Genomic DNA, 13,186 nt, shown 5'->3' with positions numbered 1-13,186 from the left:
CTGTGTGTGAGGCACTCCTCCGCTAATGACTAACTCATTAAAGAGCTGGCTAATTAGATTGGATGTGATGCTCTTTTAAACAGATTCAACCTCCTTCATTTTAACGGCCGAATTGCACTTCTACGCTTTTTTTTGCGGGGAACACCTTTCAAAGCCATCCAGTGTGGCCCTGAGATTGAGGGTTTCCACAGTGGTCGCGGAGCACGGAGGTCTCGTGTCCTGGAACCCTCAGCTGTATGCCTCACTTTGTTCCTCTGTGGAAGATATATCTGTGGAACTCTGTGTAAACCGTGGGTTTAACGAATATATCACGCGCACAATTACAGGAGTGTTTTGTGACTTGGACGAACTTTTGGGCCAAACGACGAGGAAATGCGGGGATCTTTCGAACATGGACGACCAGAGTCCAATCAACGCCACATTTATATCCAGATGATGTGAAACGTGGCTTGTTGATTTTGAGTAGTTCTAAGGACATTCTGATCTTACTGAACAGAGCCTCTTTTTTTTCGGCCCTCTACTCTTCTCACATTACCTAATGATATACAGTGCTTCTCTGTCATTTGGAGAGCTTTGAAAGGAGCACACAGAGGGCCCAGGAGACAGCTTACAGGCTTACGTGGGCCCAAAAATCCCATTTTTCCCTGGGTGTTGTATTTACAGGAGCACTGGTCCTCGGCTCACATACATCTCAATGCTTCCTTTTAAGGGGGCTAGTAAAGGGTCTGATTGATGCAGCGATTGTACGCATAAGAAAGGACATCTGAAAAGTCCCCCTCACTATGTTCCGGTTTTATATTTATTATTATTAAAGCATGCCATAACAGAAATTATCTGAGAGGCCGAGGCTCCCATTTACATTTGGCTTTTCATGCTGCAGCCATGTGCTCTTGGGTCGATGCACTGGAGTATAACTAAGCTAGCATGGAGGATATCCAACCATTTAAATAAAGCCCCGGGAATTTTACATAACACATCATCGGCAAGCATTGGTTTTTTACATAAAGACAAAGAGGCCACAAAGAAGGACCCGACCCGGGTGTTAGCCGAGCCAACCGACTGCGTGTGTTTCGCCAGGTCCTCTAAAGCGTCACGGTCCTGTGCTCACTGTTTGTGCTCTGAGAACGCCTCTGCCAGTACCAAGGAGAAAGCTGCTTATTTTTTTACCCTGAGAAATAATTTTTTGTCTCTGCCCTCAAAACTGAAACCTGTCCTCCAACGTTTTTGTGCCCCTCGGCTGTCCTGGCTCGGAGAGGGACAAGACCTCATGTCCAAGGAGTTGACACGCACGGCCGCCATATTAAAGTCCATGAATTGTCCCTTTGACGTGTCACCCTCAACCACCATATGAATGGTTTATGAAGAGTTGTGTCCGTATGGAAGGAGTAGGAGAGGTTGTTGATGCAGAGATATGGAGTACATTCTGATCAATCCCTCTCGGAGCGGACTGACGGATTCCGCAAAGATGCCCCAAACTAATATATTTAATTGTGGGCCCTGGCAATAAAGCTGTATCTCATTGGACAGCCAAGGAGGCCACTTCGTCAATGCAAGGCCACATCCTGTAGCCACTGGCAGCATGGGACAGGGACAAAATCAAAGTTGCTGCCTATGGCCCCGTGCTGACTGACTGACCTGCCGTCACTGATAATTATTGACATGGAGAGCTGCCACTGTCAGTGGTTGCTCTGCCATGGTGATGTGGACGTGAATGAACCTACATATTGTTAAAAAGTGCAAGTGCAACATAGCAGTCATTGCAAACTTCCTCCCTCTGTTGAACACACTTAAAATGAGATTTGTTCCCTTCTCTGCCTGTATGATCCTAATCCAATTAGGAATAACACAAATGAACCAATAGGAATAGGCTAGATATTAAATCAGATAACAATCTAGATTGATGAACAGTCCATGACAACATTAGCGGCCTTCTCCCAAAGCTGAGGGAAAATCAATAGGCTCAAAGACCTTGCATTTGCATGAGCGTATAACCCCCCCCCCCCCCCCTAATGGGACTACTTTCTGATGAGAAAAAATTACAAGTTGAAATATTATTTTTGATTATTGGACATCCATAGCAAAATATGATTTACATTAATGAGAAGAAGTATATTAAAGGCATTTTATCCCCAGCTTCCATAACTATTGAATAATGGCCTTGGCAGCCGTGCATGGGTTCGAACGCAAGAGAGGAGGAGGTAATGTCATATTAATTACTAATGGATGCCTCCATTGTTCAACCTTTTTTTAGGCCAATCTAATAATGCAGATAATATTCATCATCTGCGTATCTTAAAAAAATATATAATCTCGTTAGCCCCTTAACCGCATATTTACTTAAAGAAAGTGGTTATTCACCACACTGGCCTTTTTAAATCACCGGTTTATTTGAAGATAGGTTTCAAAGGAAGATTAGATTTCGGAGAAAGACGTCCTTTCATGTCGCCGTACAGATGTCTGTCTGCTGCAGTTAGAAACTAGGACTTTGACCTCGTCTGGGCAACAGATATCGAGCAATTTCCTCGAAGCCATGTCATGTTGTCTGAGTTACTATGCTATTCAGTTTGTCACCAAATTAGTGTTGCATCCTGTTGTCATATAGCTATATAGGTTATGCGATCTTCTTAATTAGTATGTCCTGTGCTCTGTCGTGTCATGAATGATGTAGTGTTCACATTCTAGTGAGTGGTACAGCTGCTAAGGAGTTGTCTGGCCTCAGCAAACCTTTTTATAGCGCACTCTGCTACTTCATGGCCAGGTAAAATCATTTTAAAGGCCCCACATATCCTCAGCATTAAGTTTAGTTCCCAACATTTGAATCCAAAACAGTATGATGCGAAAAGTACTGCACCGTTACAGGCTGTTCATGGCCCCACTCCAAAACAAGCCACATTGCCCGGCGCTACACGCTCTTAGCCAGCCCTTTTCATTTTGAGGTGAATAACTCAACCCAGCTTGATCACTTACACATGCTTTGTTTTATTTAGATGCTACAATACAAACAAGAACTGCAATTGTAAGACTGAAGTGATTTGCACCTTAGCATAGCAGTTTAGAACTTGATTATGTCGTTGTTTTAACATTTTTAATAAAGTAGCTCACCCAAATGTTTCCATCTGCTGTCGAGCTTGGCTTGCACACTCCACAACCATTAAGCAGGTCAGCGGCATAACAGGCACCACAGGTGTAATTTTCATTTGCTTTGATGTCCTGATTTTATACCCTCGTTAAAATGTGCTGAAGTCGCAGCACAGTATTAGCAAATATGCAGTTGGGATATACAAACATGAATCATTCGTTCCTTTTTAACGGGCTTCTGCTCCTGCACTGAAAATTGGGCTTCTTCTAAAACCAATTTATTGAGTGCAATTTGGAGATCTAATATTCTAATTGATATTTGTGTTATAGGTACCTTGAATACCTTTTGGTATGCCTTGGGTTCAAGGATACAGCAAGGGGTTTCATAGAAAATGTCAATTCATTAAAATAGCTACGGATGTACTATCTTAATTTGAACATTTTCTCACAGCAGGGAAAATAAACCTGCAGCAAGCGGTAATGTGAATTATTATGTGGATTATAATTAATGGACATTATTGTAGGAGTTGAGATATTTTTCATTAGGGTAAATCAAGTCTGACGTTTTAAGTTGAAATGAAACACTTTATAAGCCTTTTTAACCTTGAATACACTAGAAGTTTGCATTTCCTAATTATCTGTGACAACAGAGTGATCAAATGAAGATAGTGTGTCACGTTTCAGGTATATCTTTAGCTCCCTGTGAATTCTTCTTTATTTCGCCGAATTAAAATGTATTAAAAGAACCTCCTTTGAAAATGGAACCTGCTATTATGTACTCTATATCGAACCTTTTTAATGAAGTTATTCAACTCTTCAATCTATATCACCCGAAGAAACCGAAGAAACCGGTGATATTATACAGAGCAAAATCCCAAGGCATTAGAAGGCCTCTTTTTAAAGTCTGAATCATATTAGGTAGAGACAACATATTCTGGTTTCTTGTTTTTTTGTTGAACGTCATTGCCGTGATGGTTTTATTGCTTTAGAGCCCCCCGGCCGGCAGGTTAGGGGAGCGACTGCTACGACTGATGAGCGTGGCAGGAAATTGGCAGATGGAAGCATCCATTTCAGCGCTAATTAGAGGGTCCACCAGCCCGAGGACTGACAAGGTTCAACTGGCCAATGTAGTGCCTGCCAGCTCCCATCCCTTGCGTTTTATAAAATGCTCTTTAATTCCCAGGCACAATATCATTAACTTTGGAAGTGGATGAACACAATGGACAAGCAATTGAATTAACTTCAACCATTGGATGTTGGAGGGGAGACTAAATGAAATGAATGCACAATATTTCCTAGGGAGGCAGCCAACCTTGGGATCGGGGCCTGATTGTTGGCAGGTCAGGCCGCTGCTGTGGGTTTGGCCCAATTACGTCCTTGTTTAGACCCATCCAGAATATTTTCTTCAAAAGAAAATAAAATCAGTGGATTTGGAGATCAATCATGTGTGCATGTCACTCCAATTTCCGGGTTGGATCTTAGGATAATGAGCAGGAGCTGCTTTCTGCTTTCCAGAAGTTACCCAGCTCAGTTCCCTTCAAAGCATAGGGGGCTAGACTCTTGCCTTATAAGAATGGCACCCTTGTATTTCTTTGCTAGATCCCCCTGTGCGGTGTGTGTGCACGCACCACGTGCCCAATACCTATGGCACCACCGTCTTCTGAACGCCCCCCCCTCCACCATTGACAAGGGCTCCTTGATCGATGGCTAAACATTCAGCCTGTTTTTCAAGTAAGAGGAAGTGACAGAATAACTTTTAATGAGAGTTTTGTCTGTGTATCCAGTCGGCCCTTCCACCAGACGATGAATAATAGACACTGTGGCTCAATACTCTGAATACTCAATCAATTGGACTGTGAGTGGTGCTTCGCAAACACGTATGGCAGCGGTGGGTGGGGAGGAAGGGGGGGGGGGGGGGGTAAAAGTACTAAAGCGCTCTCGATCTGTATTTCTCTGCTGAAAAGCAAGCCTTCTCCTGCCCGGGGTGTTTTCATTGCAGAGGATGACAAACAGCTTGTTTGTGCAGTATTGGAGATTTGTGCAGAGCTTCCCCTCACACAAGGCGCACAAGTAAGCCTGGTCCTTGAATATCAAGTGGTCTAGCTCTCTCATTGCGCCCTGTCTGGTCAGGATAACCGTTGAAGTAACGCCATAGAATGTATTGCTTGTTCACAGTGGGACTTACGTGTAAAATGCGACACTAAGTCTTCATTATAGACATGATGCATTGAGTAACTATCGTTGTGGTGCAATCTTTTTTAATTTACAGTGTCTTTGGGGTGTTGGATAATGTAGTGTGAGGTTGGTTGAAGACTGTCTGCATGGCAACCAATGAGGGAATTGTGTACCCATTAGATTAGTATGAGTGACTGTGGCTTGCCTGTGCTTTTGATGCATGGCAACACCGTTCCATCATGACAGCATATCTCACTGACCTTTTACATTTAAAGAGTCTATTTATGTGTACGTGTTGTCGTTGTGCGTGCACATGTATGTGCGTAAGCTACAGTTGAAGTCAGAAGTTTACATACACTTAGGTTGGAGTCATTAAAACTTGTTTTTCAACCACTCCACAAATGTCTTGTTAACAAAATATTGTTTTGGCAAGTTGGTTAGGACATCTACTTTGTGCATGACACAAGTCATTTTTCCAACAATTGTTTACAGACAGATTATTTCACTTATAATTCACTGTATCACAATTCCAGTGTGTCAGAAGTTTACATACACTAAGTTGACTGTGCCTTGAAACAGCTTGGAAAATTCCCAAAAATGATGTCATGGCTTTAGAAGCTTCTGATAGGCTAATTGACATCATTTGAGTCAATTGGAGGTGTACCTGTGGATGTATTTCAAGGCCTACCTTCAAACTCAGTGCCTCTTTGCTTGACATCATGGGGAAATGAAAAGAAATCAGCCAAGACCTCAGAAAAAAAATTGTAGACCTCCAAGTCTGGTTCATCCTTGGGAGCAATTTCCAAACGCCTGAAGGTACCACGTTCATCTGTACAAACAATAGTACGCAAGTATAAACACCATGGAACCACACAGCCGTCATACCGTTCAGGAAGAAGACGCGTTCTGTCTCCTAGAGATTAATGTACTTTGGTGTGAAAAGTTCAAATCAATCCCAGAACAACAGCAACGGACCATGTGAAGATGCTGGAGGAAACAGGTACAAAGTATCTATATCCACAGTAAAACAAATCCTATATTGACATAACCTGAAAGACCGCTCAGCAAGGAAGAAGCCACTGCTCCAAACCCGCCATAAATAAAAGCCAGACTACGGTTTGCAACTGCAAATGGGGACAAAGATCGTACTTTTTGGAGAAATGTCCTCTGCTCTGATGAAACAAAAATATAACTATTTGGCCATAATGACCATCGTTATGTTTGGAGGAGAAAGGGGATGCTTGCAAGCCGAAGAACACCATCCCAACCTTGAAGCTGGTGCACTTCACCAAATAGATCTGCATCATGAGGTAGGAAAATGATGTGCACATGTTGAAGCAAAATCTCAAGACATCAGTTAAAGCTTGGTCGCAAATGGGTCTTCCAAATGGACAATGACCCCAAGCATACTTCCAAAGTTGTGGCAAAATGGTTTAAGGACAACAAATTCAAGATATTGGCCAAAATTCACCCAACTTATTGTGGGAAGCTTGTGGAAGGCTACCCAAAATGTTTGACCCAGGCTAAACAATTTAAAGGCAATGCTACCAAATACTAATTGAGTGTATGTAAACTTCTGACCCACTGGGATGTGATGAAACAAATCAAGTCTGAAATAAATAATTATCTCTACTATTATTCTGACATTTCTCATTCTTAAAATAAAGGTGTGACCCTAACTGACCTAAGACAGGAAATTTTTACTAGGATTAAATGTCAGGAATTGTGAAAAACTGAGTTTAAATGTATTTGGCTAAGGTGTATGTAAACTTCCGACTTCAACTGTATATGATGTGAGTGTGTGTGTGTGTGTATTCACGTGACTTGACAGATAAGTGGACTCCAGGGATTTATTTGCGAGGAGACTGACACAGCTGCTGTTGGGTAGCTGAATAGCCCATTTCCACATTTCATTTGGCCCTGCCTGGACCGAGAGGGCACAATATTTTAGACGGGAAAAATAAAATATAATAGAAACCCCATGGAGATAAGCCATCCTTAGCTCCCAGAGCAGGTACACTACAGCCATCCACTGCCATAGAGAACACTGGTCCCATTTTAACTGTCCCTCTGACGGTAGTGAGCACTATCCATGCTGTCCCTGTTTGGAACTCTCCTTATCTGTCTTACTTTATAACGGGCTCCTGAAATAGTTGTGTGTGTGTGTGTCTCTCTCTCTGTCACTGTCACTGTCTCAAAATGCTCCTCAGGATATTCAGTGCATTGCATCGCTGGTGGCTTGAGGATAGTATGGTATTTGCCCCCCAGAAGTGCACAGTGACACTGGTGACACGGGAGTGTGTTGAGGCTACTCTCTTGGGACAGACTGTGCTCCTCAGGGCGGAATGGAGAAAAATTATTACTTTTATGTTTGCTTTATGGCTCATTTTTCACATTAAATGCAGAAAATCCATTAGAGGTCACTGATTCCGTACTACTTTTCATCTACTATAACTAATTTCTGCAGCACAGTATCGATATAACACTCAGTGAAACAGACTATGCAGGCTTCTGGATCTCTCAACTCTCCAGCCCTTATCTACTGGGGTTTTTGGAAATGTCAACTGTCTGTGTACTGCGCTCTCACTCTCTTTCTCTCTGTCATACACACAGGGCCGTGACTACATATGTGACCGACCGGCTCCATTTAGTCTTATGTAGCAAACTTTTTTACATTGGATAAAAGTAGACTCCGAGATTGAAAATTGTGTATCATACACTACAGTTGAGGAACAAAGGGAAAGTAATTCTGCTTTAACTGGTTGTGTGTGTGTGTGTGTGTGTGTGTGTGTGTGTGTGTATTACACACCAACTCATTCCAGGGTTTTTCTTGATTTTTTACAACTATTTTCTACATTGTAGAATAATAGTGTCGACATCAAAACTATGAAATAACACATATGGAATCATGTAGTAACCAAAAAAAAGTGTTAAACAAATCACCCTTTGCCTTGATGACAGCATGGCATTCTCTTTTTTTATATATTCTGAAATACTCCCCAGTCCTTAATGATTGCAATCACGCCCATAAACATGATGCAGCCACCACTATGCTTGGAAATATGGAGGGTGGTACTCAGTAATGTGTTGTATTGGATTTGCCCCAAACATAACACTTTGTATTCAGGACAAAAAGTTAATTGCTTTGCCACATTTTTTACAGTATTACTTTTGTGCCTTATTGCAAGCAGGATATATATTTTGGAGATATTTTATTCTCTACAGGTTTTCCTTTTCACTCTGTCAATTAGGTTAGTATTGTGGAGTAACTTCAATGTTATCCATCCTCAGTTTCTCCTATCACAGCCATTAAACTCTGTAACTGTTTTAAAGTCACCATTGGCCTCATTGTGAAATCCCTGAGTGGTTTCCTTCCTCTCCGGCAACTGGATTAGGAAGGACCCCTGTTTCTTTGTAGTGACTGGGTGTATTGATACACCATCCAAAGTAGAATAACTTCACCATGCTCAAAGGGATATTCAAAAGGATAGCAAAACATTCACTACTAAGTTCTCATAACTTTGCTTTACAGAGAGGAGGCTACTGAGATAGACAGGGATGTGGCGCACAGCGGTGAGGCTGAGGTAGGCTGCAACGTATGCAGGAGGAAGCAGAGGAGTACAGTGGTTCCCAAACTTGTGGTTGGGCCCCATGTGCGGTCCCCTGAGAAAGTCAGCACTAATCTTATCAAACAAACGTTAGGAACTGAGAAAAAAGGTATGTTTCAATATGTTTCCACATGTCCTATCTTCCCTATAGGCCTACATTGAAATGCAATCAAAATACAACTAAAAAAATGTCATATGTTTTCATTTATATCGATGGTTGTTCGTCTCATCTCAATCGCCCACTGGAGTCTTAATGGGCCATGTGTTTGTATATTGACTGAGGTGAATTAACCTACAACCGCCAAGGTGATAAATGGCTGGGGTCATTTTTGTTCATTTTTGCTGTTCTTCAAATTAGTATATACATTTTTTTAAATTGAATAGAAATGCAGTAAATGAGCTTCGACTTAAAAAAAAAAAAAATGGTTCGGAGACGACCCCCCCCCCCCCCGCTCTTCCGGACTTCACTAAATCCCTGATTATGTCCCTGCACACACATACACACACACACACACCGATACTGCTTCCGTTGTGTAAGTGTGCTTATCTAGTCACAGCGGTGTGGTCTATACGACTCCCGATAAGAGAGAGCATTGCCAGTTTGGGCAATAAAACCTGGCTTTTATGGAGCGGTCATTGTCTTTCTGTCTACAATTATGGCGATTACTCTTTTCCCCGAGCTCCCCCTGGCCCTCGCCAGTCACACTTAGAGTACATTTTACTAATGGAAAATTAAGTAGCGGTCGTGACAGTGGGGTTTATAAATATGTAAAATATACTTTTAATTATTTCAAGTGAATCTGGCAGCTAATCAATGAAGTGGGACGTGACAAACGTACGCTTGACACAGGCCATTGTAAAGCCACTGGTAAAAGATAAGCATATCCTGTCGGCGCAGTCGGTCTCTAATTAATATTTTCAGCCTGTCATGTCCAGAGACAAATGGATTAATTGCAGCCCACTAATAATAGGTTCTTCATGAAGAGTGCCTGAGGCTGGGGGGGAGCATTAAACCAGCCTGTCGGTGTTTTGAACCCTGATGCCAAATAAATATTTATTAGGCTAGAGGTTAAGTAGATTTTTCGTGATTACACAGATAGCCACTTAGGCACAATTGTTTATCATTTATTTGAAGTTTGATTCATTGCGATTTGTTTAAAGTCATCATATCAATTCTATTTTGGACGGTCGCATTCACTGAGTTTTGTGGAGTAATCGATGTCCACTGAGCATTTATGAGCGTGCAGCAACCCATGGCTGCAACTAGTTGGCCTATGAGTTATTATGTTGCTTAGGCCCGTACCTGTGCAGTAAACAAGCAAATCCAGTCCTTTTTCGATTCCATTTTGATTCTCTGTTGACGATAGACTAAACCTACATAATGTTATAATGTTTGCGTATTTGAACATATGTGGTTTAGAAATTGTAAGAATTTTACTGAGTTTAATTGAGTAGAAGTCATATATTTTAGACTAGTCTTTTTCTGTTTTAGCTTAATTACTAGGGTGGTGTGGAATCCAGGTTTCTGTACCATACCGGGATATACGCTATTACCTCATGTGCACACAAGGGCCGCTATTTAAAAAATATATGTACAGTGGGGCAAAAAAGTATTTAGTCAGCCACCAATTGTGCAAGTTCTCCCACTTAAAAAGATGGGAGAGGCCTGTAATTTTCATCATAGGTACACTTCAACTATGACAGACAAAATGAGAAAAAAAATCCAGAAAATCACATTGTAGGATTTTTTATGAATTTATTTGCAAATTATGGTGGAAAAAAAGTATTTGGTCACCTACAAACAAGCAAGATTTCTGGCTCTCACAGACCTGTAACTTCTTCTTTAAGAGGCTCCTCTGTCCTCCACTCGTTACCTGTATTAACGGCACCTGTTTGAACTTGTTATCAGTATAAAAGACACCTGTCCACAACCTCAAACAGTCACACTCCAAACTACACTATGGCCAAGACCAAAGAGCTGTCAAAGGACACCAGAAACAAAATTGTAGACCTGCACCAGGCTGGGAAGACTGAATCTACAATAGGTAAGCAGCTTGGTTTGAAGAAATCAACTGTGGGAGCAATTATTAGGAAATGGAAGACATACAAGACCACTGATAATCTCCCTCGATCTGGGGCTCCACGCAAGATCTCACCCCGTGGGGTCAAAATGATCACAAGAACGGTGAGCAAAAATCCCAGAACCACACGGGGGGGCCTAGTGAATGACCTGCAGAGAGCTGGGACGAAAGTAACAAAGCCTACCATCAGTAACACACTACGCCGCCAGGGACTCAAATCCTGCAGTGCCAGACATGTCCCCCTGCTTAAGCCAGTACATGTCCAGGCCCGTCTGAAGTTTGCTAGAGAGCATTTGGATGATCCAGAAAAAGATTGGGAGAATGTCATATGGTCAGATGAAACCAAAATATAACTTTTTGGTAAAAACGCAACTCGTCGTGTTTGGAGGACAAAGAATGCTGAGTTGCATCCAAAGAACACTATACCTTCTGTGAAGCATGGGGGTGGAAACATCATGCTTTGGGGCTGTTTTTCTGCAAAGGGACCAGGACGACTGATCCGTGTAAAGGAAAGAATGAATGGGGCCATGTATCGTGAGATTTTGAGTGAAAACCCCCTTCCATCAGCAAGAGCATTGAATATGAAACGTGGCTGGGTCTTTCAGCATGACAATGATCCCAAACACACTGCCCGGGCAACGAAGGAGTGGCTTCGTAAGAAGCATTTCAAGGTCCTGGAGTGGCCTAGCCAGTCTCCAGATCTCAACCCCATAGAAAATCTTTGGAGGGAGTTGAAAGTCCGTGTTGCCCAGCAACAGCCCCAAAACATCACTGCTCTAGAGGAGATCTGCATGGAGGAATGGGCCAAAATACCAGCAACAGTGTTTGAAAACCTTGTGAAGACTTACAGAAAACGTTTGACCTCTGTCATTGCCAACAAAGGGTATATAACAAAGTGTTGATAAACTTTTGTTATTGACCAAATACTTATTTTCCACCATAATTTGCAAATAAATTCATAAAAAATCCTACAATGTGATTTTCTGGATTTTTTTTCTCATTTTGTCTGTCATAGATAGAGTGTACCTATACCTACCTACAGGCCTCTCTCATCTTTTTAAGTGGGAGAACTTGCACAATTGGTGGCTGACTAAATACTTTTTTGCCCCACTGTATATGTGGACGCGCGAAACAATTTAGGTACAGGGATCTTCCTCCAGGAGGGGATTGAATTTCTCTGCTGTAAGCAAGACGCTTGATCTGGACATCTAGCCACAGTTAGCAAGCTAGGAAACCAAATGCATAGCTGGACTCGTTAGCTGGATATAATTGATTTGACACATCTTTGATTTCTTATAGTTATACTTAAGCAGTGGTATAGCACGCGAGACGGGGGTGACGCCAACACCCCTAAAATGTAATATAAACCAAAATATTTTTCGGGAACGGTATTCAAAATCGGACCGTCTGTGTTATGAATTACCCCAGTGTACGGTATATCGCCCGAGCCTATTTATTACTATTTATTCTGGGTCGATACCAAATAAAAAATAAGCAGCAGCAACAACAAAAACAATAACAGAAGTATAATTTTGACTTCTAGCACAGTTTCTCCCCCTCATGCCCCCCCCCCCTCTCTCTCACTCTGTCAGTGGCAGTTTGAGGTGAAAAATAACAAAGAAAAGCGAAGACATAAACGGGGCCCGTCATGGAAGTCGTCCTGCTGCTGTGGAGAAAGTTGACCTCGAGTCCACCCGCTTTTCCTCCATCCCTCACTTTTCTGTCCTTCAGAAAAAGGAGGGAGGCAGATGGAAGGAGCAGTGTGCAGCGGTGGTCACCGGCCACTGTTCTCGTCAGTTAAATGTGCGACAGTGTTTTCCGTTGGATGTTCCTCCGTGTCAAGGAGATGGGCAGGACCTCATGTTTGTGCTTTTGACAAATTAGCCTATGTTTAATCTCAAGATGTCCCGGCGCTCATAAATAATGCAGGGCCGGCCCGGCGAGCCCCCAAACTCTCCCCCCTGCCAGAGAGGGCGTCTGCTCTGCGCCTCAAAGGACAACGGCACAAAATCGGACTATCCTCGCTCTCTCTCTCTCCCGCTGGTGTCCGTCTTCTCCCCTCTAGGGAGACGTATGCCTCTCTCTTTTCCCTCTCTCTCTCTGCATCTCATGCACCCTTCCTTGTCCCACCACTACCCAGTCCACTACCTGCACATGACTTAACTGGTCTACTGCAGTATTTTGGGAGTTTCTCCCTCTGTTGCGCTCTCTCTCTGACACACACACACTCTCGCTCTCACACGT

The 13,186-nt window shown here is 42.5% G+C and overlaps 1 protein-coding gene across 4 annotated transcripts in view; it reads left to right on the top strand.

Annotated features, from left to right (window-relative positions):
• inpp5a (inositol polyphosphate-5-phosphatase A) overlaps positions 1–13,186 on the top strand; it is a 192,264-nt gene that overhangs the window by 105,867 nt on the left and 73,211 nt on the right. The gene's annotated exons all lie outside the window — the stretch shown is intronic.

The sequence above is a fragment of the Oncorhynchus mykiss genome, chromosome 23 (genome assembly GCF_057628025.1).
Source record: "Oncorhynchus mykiss isolate SJ-2025 chromosome 23, ASM5762802v1, whole genome shotgun sequence".
NCBI lineage: Eukaryota > Metazoa > Chordata > Actinopteri > Salmoniformes > Salmonidae > Oncorhynchus > Oncorhynchus mykiss.
The sequence above is the reverse complement of the archived record's forward strand: the minus strand, read 5'-3'. Positions and strand labels throughout refer to the sequence as shown.